This window comes from Meleagris gallopavo, chromosome 2 (assembly GCF_000146605.3).
Source record: "Meleagris gallopavo isolate NT-WF06-2002-E0010 breed Aviagen turkey brand Nicholas breeding stock chromosome 2, Turkey_5.1, whole genome shotgun sequence".
NCBI lineage: Eukaryota > Metazoa > Chordata > Aves > Galliformes > Phasianidae > Meleagris > Meleagris gallopavo.
In genome coordinates this window covers 48,369,126-48,377,567 of record NC_015012.2, presented here as the reverse complement: position 1 = coordinate 48,377,567, position 8,442 = coordinate 48,369,126, and positions in this window count along the sequence as shown.

The following is an 8,442-nucleotide window of genomic DNA, read 5'->3' as shown; positions in this document are numbered from 1 at the left end:
TTCTCTTCTTTTCTTTTCTTCGTGTGTGAATGTATGTGTGTGTGTGAAATCTGGGGCAACTGCTCCTCCTCATGTGGTTCAAGCCCAAACCTCGGGTCTAGGGTTACTGCCCAGCCAGGGGGAAACAGACAGTTTCAATCTTTCGGTTTCCTGCACGGGGCTTTCCCTGCCTCAAGGAGATCCGTGGGCAGCGGGGAAAGAGATACGGGGAAGGAGGGGTGGGATCCGTGACCAGAGCGCTGGGGCAGCGCTGTTCCCTCTTCGGTCTCAGCCAGCCCCGCGCTAAGGCACCGGCCAAAGAAAGAGGTAACGATTGTACGGACTCCTTGCAGACGATTTCACTCTTTCCTTACTTCTCACAAGTTTCTTTGTTTCATGCCACGCGAAAGCAGGCTCAGTGGCGAGGATTCTGCGATGCTTAATCGCATTTTCTAATTCAGTTACATAAAAATTAAGTGAATTAGATTAAAAATGCCTGGAAATTTGTTTCTTCAGATGACAGCTGTGACTAAAACCAGAGTTCCTGCAGCAGTCTAATTTCAGGAAAATTTCCCCTTGTTACTACATAACTAGAGGTCGAAGAAGTAACAGCGGGAGAACGGCGAGATGAGCATCAATAGCCCCTCGTTCCCCTCACCCGCAAATATCCAGCTAAGGTGTTCGCCATAAGACTTCACCCAAGTGCTTGAGACACGAGAGGAGAAATCCGCCTCCTGGGCGCCGTGTTGAAGCGCAGAACAAAGATGCTTCAAAGGTTGCTGCTGCTCAGCCCGGCCCGGGCGGGGGGGGAGACCCCCATGGCCTCGCTCCTCCGCCCGCCCGGGGCTGAATGCGGCCGCCATGCGCCATGGGAAAAGCCCAAGCTCAGCCTGCGGCTGGAACCGGAGAATCGTGTTTTTCTTTTTAAAGTTTTCTTTGAGCTTGCTCATTTCAGCTGAGGCAGGAGAGAGAGGTTCAGTCAGGCTTCTTGAGGGCTATGGAGCCTGGGAAGAAGGGGAAGGGCTGTGTCTGCTGCTAAGGGCTTTGTGAAAAGCAAGTATGTTCTCAACTACTATGTATGTGCTATACAGGAGGCTACATGCTGTGAGGAAACATGCAATTTACACTACCAAAGAAACAACAAACAAAACAAAAACAAATAAACAAACAAAACAACAGAGAATCACTGGTACTTTTTTAGTACTTCTTTATCATACTATACCATACCATACCATACCATACCATACCATACCATACCATACCATACCATACCATACCATACCATACTGTGCCATACCATACTGTGCCATACCATGGCATCATATCATGCCATGCCATGCCATGCCATATGCATTTATTTGGTATACGTCTAGATCTGTTTTGCCATATTTATTTATTTATTTGTTTGTTATTATTACTATCTTCTTTTCTTTTCTTTTCTTTTCTTTTCTTTTCTTTTCTGACAGATATAAACCAGATTGGAAAAGACAGTAAGCATGCTTTAAGGTTGGGTAAAAGAACCTTCAGAACCCTATGGGTGGCTGTATTCCTGAACAAAACCTCTCTAGCCTCTTTCATGATCTGAGCTGTTTTAAGTGCATCTATTCTTATAATACCATCTATTTTTCCTTTTCTACAGTCAGGAAACTGAGTCACAGGGAGAACAAGCGAATTTACCATGTTTATGCAGGAAGTCTTCAGGAGAGCCTTAGAATGACCCCAGATGTTCCAAGTACTTTTCAATTGCAATAACAATTATCTGCATTAATCTTCATCACCCTACTGTACTTACCACCTCCTCCTCATGAATCAAGACAAGTTGAAGAGAAGATGCTACGTCCTTCTTTTTCCTCAGCTCTTCCTTTCATTTATCCAGAAGATTTTCACAAAAGGAGGTTTTAGTATGACTGAGATGAGTTTCAAGTGGCAATTCAAATTCTAGTCTTTTCCATTTTTTTTTATTAAACTCACAAACAATACTAATTCTGTGTCATTTTGAGGTGTTTTGATAGGAGTAAGCCATTAAAAACAAAATAAAAGCTTTATAAAGAGGCAGATATAGAAAGCTTTGTATAGGAGTTCCAACTGAGCTCTTTAAGTACTACATTCTACTGAAAGAAACTCTGTCCTTTCAGAAAAGTGACATTTGGACAACAATACTGCTTGGGAGCTTCTTAAGGGCAATAATCGGACACAGGCAACTCTCAGTCAAGTATTTTGTAGTTACTGTTGGGGGAATCCTGGTGTGTAACAGCTCCATGTCAATTGAAGCTTTTGTCTTTATTTCATGTTATCAATCACCTTTTAGTTATTCCTGCTTCTTTGTTTATTTTCTTTAACTTTCCACTGCACAAAACAAAGATGATTGAAAGTTTTGCAATATTTGGGCATGATGGCAATCCCATTATACAAGATTGAAGAAAGAGTAAAGGTTTGTCTGAAATCTTAACTTGCCATTTATACACAAACTTGTGTTGTGCATGATATAGGTCAAGTACTTCATTTAGGGGAATGAGATTAGAGATCTTTTATGTTTGGTAGTTAGATTTGATTATTCCTTTTAACATATAAAACTCCTGAAATTTATAGACTAAATAACTCCTATAGTCAAATTCTTAGCTAAGGAAAATCTTAGTTCTGTTAAGGACCTGCTTAATGTTTGCCAGATTTATCAAAAAGAGAAATTACAGCAACAGTAGAAATACTGTTTTATTTTGAAAGGAAGAAGAAGAAGAAAGAATGAATAAAAGAGAATTGTCTTAGATCTTGCATATTATGTCAGAAAAGGAAACTACTTCTGACTCATGAACTCTACCTCATGAATCGCTGGGTCTGAAGAATCTCCCTTGTGCATTACAGCTCATGTTCCCATAGACGAAATTCTGCCTTTGATCCCATAGCCATATCGCATTGATTCATGAGTTCTCAGAGCTTACAGAGCAGATCGATGGAGTACTACCATTCAGCTTTTCCAATTTCCACAAAAGTGATAACAGAAGAAATGTCAAGAAAGTGTACAAGAGGAGTAGAACATTAAAATAAGAAGTCATAAACTAATCTGTCCTTCTCTAATCCTTCAGCAGCATGACTAACACAACCTTCAATTTGTTCTCTCAGCATCCTGTTACCTTGCTTGCTTCTTGTTTCTTACTTTCCTGCAAACATTCACAATCCTCAATACCACCTGTTTGGAAAAAAATGATGTGATCACATGCTAAATACGGCACTGTTTTTGAAATCATCTTTGGATACCTTTCAGGATAGATAAGAAAGCCACCAGTTCATTCTTTTAGATAAGGTTTAATTCAAAAGCACTGTCCCCATACAATCGTTCAAACCTACCAATCATTCAACCATGCAAATCTTCAGCCTGAGTCAGACTACAGGCTCAGAAACGTGCTAGTAAATAGAATAAATAACAGACAAATATTTTGCAATTGAAAATGCATTATTTCCTTCCTGTAACAGAAATATTCACCAGTGGAGTACTCATCTCTTCAGTTCCCAGGCCGAGAGGACATTGTGCTTGTGTACCAGGGAAGCATTCATTTCCTCTCTTGCTCATTTTGAACCCTCATGTCGCACATCCTCAGAGCAGAGTGATTAACTGCAGTATACTATAGTTACTAATTATTCTACTTATACAAGTTTCTCCTGTTCCAGGTATTACCTTCACGTTGTGACCCAGTGTGGGTTAACAATTTCCAAAACCAGTTTTCGAAATCACTGGGACATTGGGATTATTCCTATGACTTCCAATCACCTTTTATATTAGTAAGTTTTGATGATTCACCACAAGCCATTCAGATTTCTTTTCCATGAATATATGAGCATGCTTCATTAAAACTGCCTAGTTTTGATGAGCAATGAACATGAAAGGAGAGATGTTGAATCCAGTGGTGTCCTCAAAGGTCTTTTCCCCTTGTCTAGCACGCCATGTATGAAAATTGTTATTGATTATTGTTTAGTTGTGTATTTTCATATTTCCTGTTGCTCACTCTAAAGTGCAAGTTCAGCTTTGCAAAAAGATATTGTTTTCTCTGGGTGTTTATACTGTTTGGCATATGCTTGAACTACTGTTTCATGTTCATCTGGTTCATGACATTCACCTCAAAACCTCAAAACCTCAAAATCATGTGGTAAAACAAAGCTTGCCAGGAAGACAGAGTGATTTGTGGTTTAGTTATGTCAGGTGCTTGTTTTAACAAACTATCTGAAATATGTCCTATTCCTATCAACAGTGCTATAAACTTCAGCAAAGGATCAGATGATATTTTCTTCGCCAGAAATGTGACCCTCCATACTACTGCAGCTGCCCCAGCCCATTTGTCTCCTCTGAAAATCTAAAATTACTTCTTTATATGTCAAGTATGTGTATCTTCAGGATTCTATAATGTTCAGACTCAGCTTCTCATCCATATGCAGCTAACTCAAAGCAACATATTTTCTTTCATAGTTTAGAAATTTTCCACGTACATTGATTTATCTGTACTAAGCAGGATTTTCTATAGTGAATCTTTTAAAACTCACTTTTTTTGTTTGTTTATGATATTTCGATATTTGTCAGTTTAGATCAAGTTATTAAGTACTGCCTTTCAAACCTATGTCTCAGCATTTTCCCCACTTTCTCAGTGGGGAAAACCTATGTCTCATCTTTCCCAACTTTCACCTGTACTAAATAATATCCTTTTGCCTATAACTGTACAAAAGGAAAAGAGAATGGAAAAAAAAGTCCATAAACCGTTCAGATTATTTATTAAAAAAGTAAAACCCATATAACAGCATGACAATAAAGCTCAAAATCATGAGACCAAACATGTCCAGGGCACATTATCTCAGGCTGATCTACTATTGCCACTAACCTTATGAAGTAAGACTACAAGTTCACCAAAAGCTATTGGATAGGAATACATCCCTAGATGCAGACTAGCTGTCGTATGTCTCTTAATCTTCTTACTTTCTTCTAATACTAGCTGGGAAAAAAGAAGACATGAAGTATCACAGAATCTTGTTCATTTATACATTTATATCTTAATGACTGTAGACTTTTATAGGGTGCATAGTGCCTGTGCTGAAGTGACTGTGATAGTTCTCTGATTTTACAGAGACCCTATTTCCTGTGTCTAGTACAAGAGCCTAGTTCTAGGCTGTGCACAAGGCCAAATTCTTTCTGTATTCCTCACTGAATGTTGCTTCTATTGCAGTCCGGAAGCTTGTGAGAGCAGACATACTGTCTCAGGGTATAGAAAAAACCACGTCAATTGAGATGGAAAGCACATTTTAAGATGTTAATTATGCCAGGATAACTTTATCTCTTGAACCGACCTAATCATCGCAAGTTCTTTATTTACTGAGCTGAAAAAAGCAACAATCTAAATGCTATGGCAGAAACAAGCTAAAAATGCTTCAGTCTGAAGCAATTACCACTATTGTCTTCATGGAAAAAGAGCTGACAGAAGTTTTCTAAAATTGCCTATGTGTATAAAGGGTATAGTATAACGTGCTGTCCTGGAGCACTACTCTAAGTCTAATATATATTATTATGGCTGGGAAATGCCTTATTTGTGCATAGGCTGCTCCAAAAGTAATGCCTCCTATTTATTCATATGGAAACTACAACTGATACAAAAAGCATAATAATACTGTTTGATAGAGCAAATTCTCAGATATAAAGCACTATTTTTCAATATAGTCACCACCATTATCTATGCATCTCGATCAGTGATGAGCAAGAGTGTGCATGCTGTACTTGTAAACACCTGCACTAGTGGAGGTGACCCACTGTCACTGTTGTCACTGCTGAAATTCACCACCCACCTATTTACTGTGCTCACATCCATTGACTGATCTCCAGAAATGTTCAGTAAGCATCAACGAATGTCAGTGGGTGCCGTTTTTCCTGCATGGAGGAATTCAGTGACACACCTTTACTTCATCTGCACTCCCATGTTACATGTCACTTTGTTGTGCTGCCCCTCTGCTGCCATCTGTCTCACAGCAACAAAATATGATGGAACACTGGTGGGAAGGTTGAACCTCTACTGCCATTCCACCAACATCCACCTCTGATGTTGCAGACAAACATAATAAAACAAGAAGCATTATTTTCAGAGCATCTCTCAGAACTTTGAGCACCTATGCAATAAGAATTGAAGTGTCTTCAGTTCTACGGAATGATAATTTTAAAATGTTGCTACCTACTGCTTAGCAGTGAGAGGAATCTTAGTCCTTTGAAATCTGCTGAATTTCATACTGGAATTATGACAAATCATACATTTATAAATTACTGAACTATACGTGAATCTTACTCCTTGTGACTTTGGCCCAAAGGTGCAGTTACTTGCAAAAAAGCAAAAAGCAGCAAAAGTAAATATAACTGTATTTCTGTTATAAGACTAATCCAGCATGTAATGAGAGGATGTTTTTTTTAAATTGGATGGTAGCAAATAATTATTTTCTATGAGATTTAAGCACTATTACATCTCTCCAGGTCACCTATAATTGTTTTGTCTTACCTAAAACATTTTCTGTTTTAATATAAAAATATTTTGGTATCGATTCCAATCCCCTTTCTGTGTATTTCAAGAATTTCAGTGGAATTCTCCACACTTACATCTTCCATCGTGTGGTCCGTTGCATCTGCTATTCTTTGATGATACGTTGGCCCATGCTCTGACCCTGCTTAAGGGAAAGACACAGCTGTGGAAAAACCCTGTTATTCAAGGCTGAATTTATTGGTTATCCATAGAAAAATTTTCATCTAATTGATCTGAGAATTCCATGTACATGTTCATCAAAATTAGGTTTGGAGAACAGAATATCACAAGAAGAGTAAATACTAACAGTTTCAGAGTTCAGTAACTTTCTGAAAGTTACCCAGAATTAGCTAGTAGATAACCGGAACAATAAATATGATGAAGAGCATGGATAGATTAATGAACATTTCTTCATGAGATGTAGGAAAAAGCTTTGTTCATTGTCTTTGTGAGAAGGGACTAAATTGCAAGTACTCTGGAGGGCTAACTCTGTTAGTATCCTAATCATACACATCCTTCTCAGCACTTTTTTTAATGAGAGACAAGACTGTATTTTATCAAATTTGGTTTAGATTTTCTTTTTATTTCTCTATAAAAATATGAATACATTTGTTCATTAAGGCATAGGTGAAGTTTTCTGGTAGGTTCCCACTGAGGTATTCTTCCAAAGCCTTGAGCCTTGGTTTGAGAAGACAGTAAATCTTCCTGAAGTTTGGAGACATCAGGAAGAGTATCAGTTTTCTCTCACTCATTTGTGTTGCTGAAAGGCTCTTAAAGAGTAATGTTTCATTGGCTCAGAACAAGGTTTTATTGACCATTACCTGGTGAGAAGTTTAATTTAGATCAAACTTAGGTGGTCTGCCACAAAAAAATAGGGCCAGACTAAGATGGAGATACATAATGGATTAACCAATTTGGTTGGTTCAATATTCTGAAAGTTTGTTCTTTTTTTTTTTTTTCCTTTTTCCCCTGGTAGAGGTTGAAATACTTCTATCAACAAAGAAAACAAAACCAGGTGTCTATTTTCATTGGCAAGTATGCTAAATTTGAGCTTATTGGATGATCATGGAGCTCTTAAGTTGATCATGAAACACTAGCCAGAGTAAATAGCGATTCACAGTTATAACTTCTTTGATGGTGGGATCAACTTAATGCTGACAGAAGGCATAATAGAGGCATGGAGGATTTGATTTATAGGCTTAAACTCAGAAAACATTCTCATTGGGAATCATTATTTATTTTTTATGTCACTAGCATGATACTCTATATGTTTGTTTTTACAAACATGAGCTTTCAGTCTATGGACATCATTAAACTAAAGCTAAGCAATCTGTATGGGGCTACTGAATCACAGCCTGAACCTCTGATTAATCACCTGAGGTGAGCAATGAGTCAGCCACAGCAGCACAGGTGAAGGCAATTCACCTGTGCTGCAGGAAGGGATGGAGCCTCGCTCCATCTCTCCAAAACCCATTTAAGAGCTGACAGAGAGTGGGGAAGGATCTCTTCTGGAGATCTACTCCACTAGACTTGCCTATGTGAGCCCAGGATAGGGTGAGTGTCCTTTTCTGCTCTAGTATAATAATTATGTAAGCCAAGCTCTCAAATATACTATACCATATTCATTGTATATTCATTGATTGTACAGCGTACAGCAATCAGAAGCTTCATGCCATTCAAAATTGGGGGTAGGAAGGGCAGTAAGTTCATCTGTCACAAGTATTCTTTCTTGTTCTTGTTTGAGAGATGTTCTCAGTTTGCTACTAGGTGCATTAGCTCATTTGGGAGAGTAAAATAGAATCTCTCTCTACTGATGTTACTCAATGAGTATTGGTATTTTTAATATTGAATTCAAAGAAAGGAGGAATGAAAGGGTAACAGAGCAGTTGACTTGATGAGATTTATCCTTTTCTCAGAACTTGGAAGA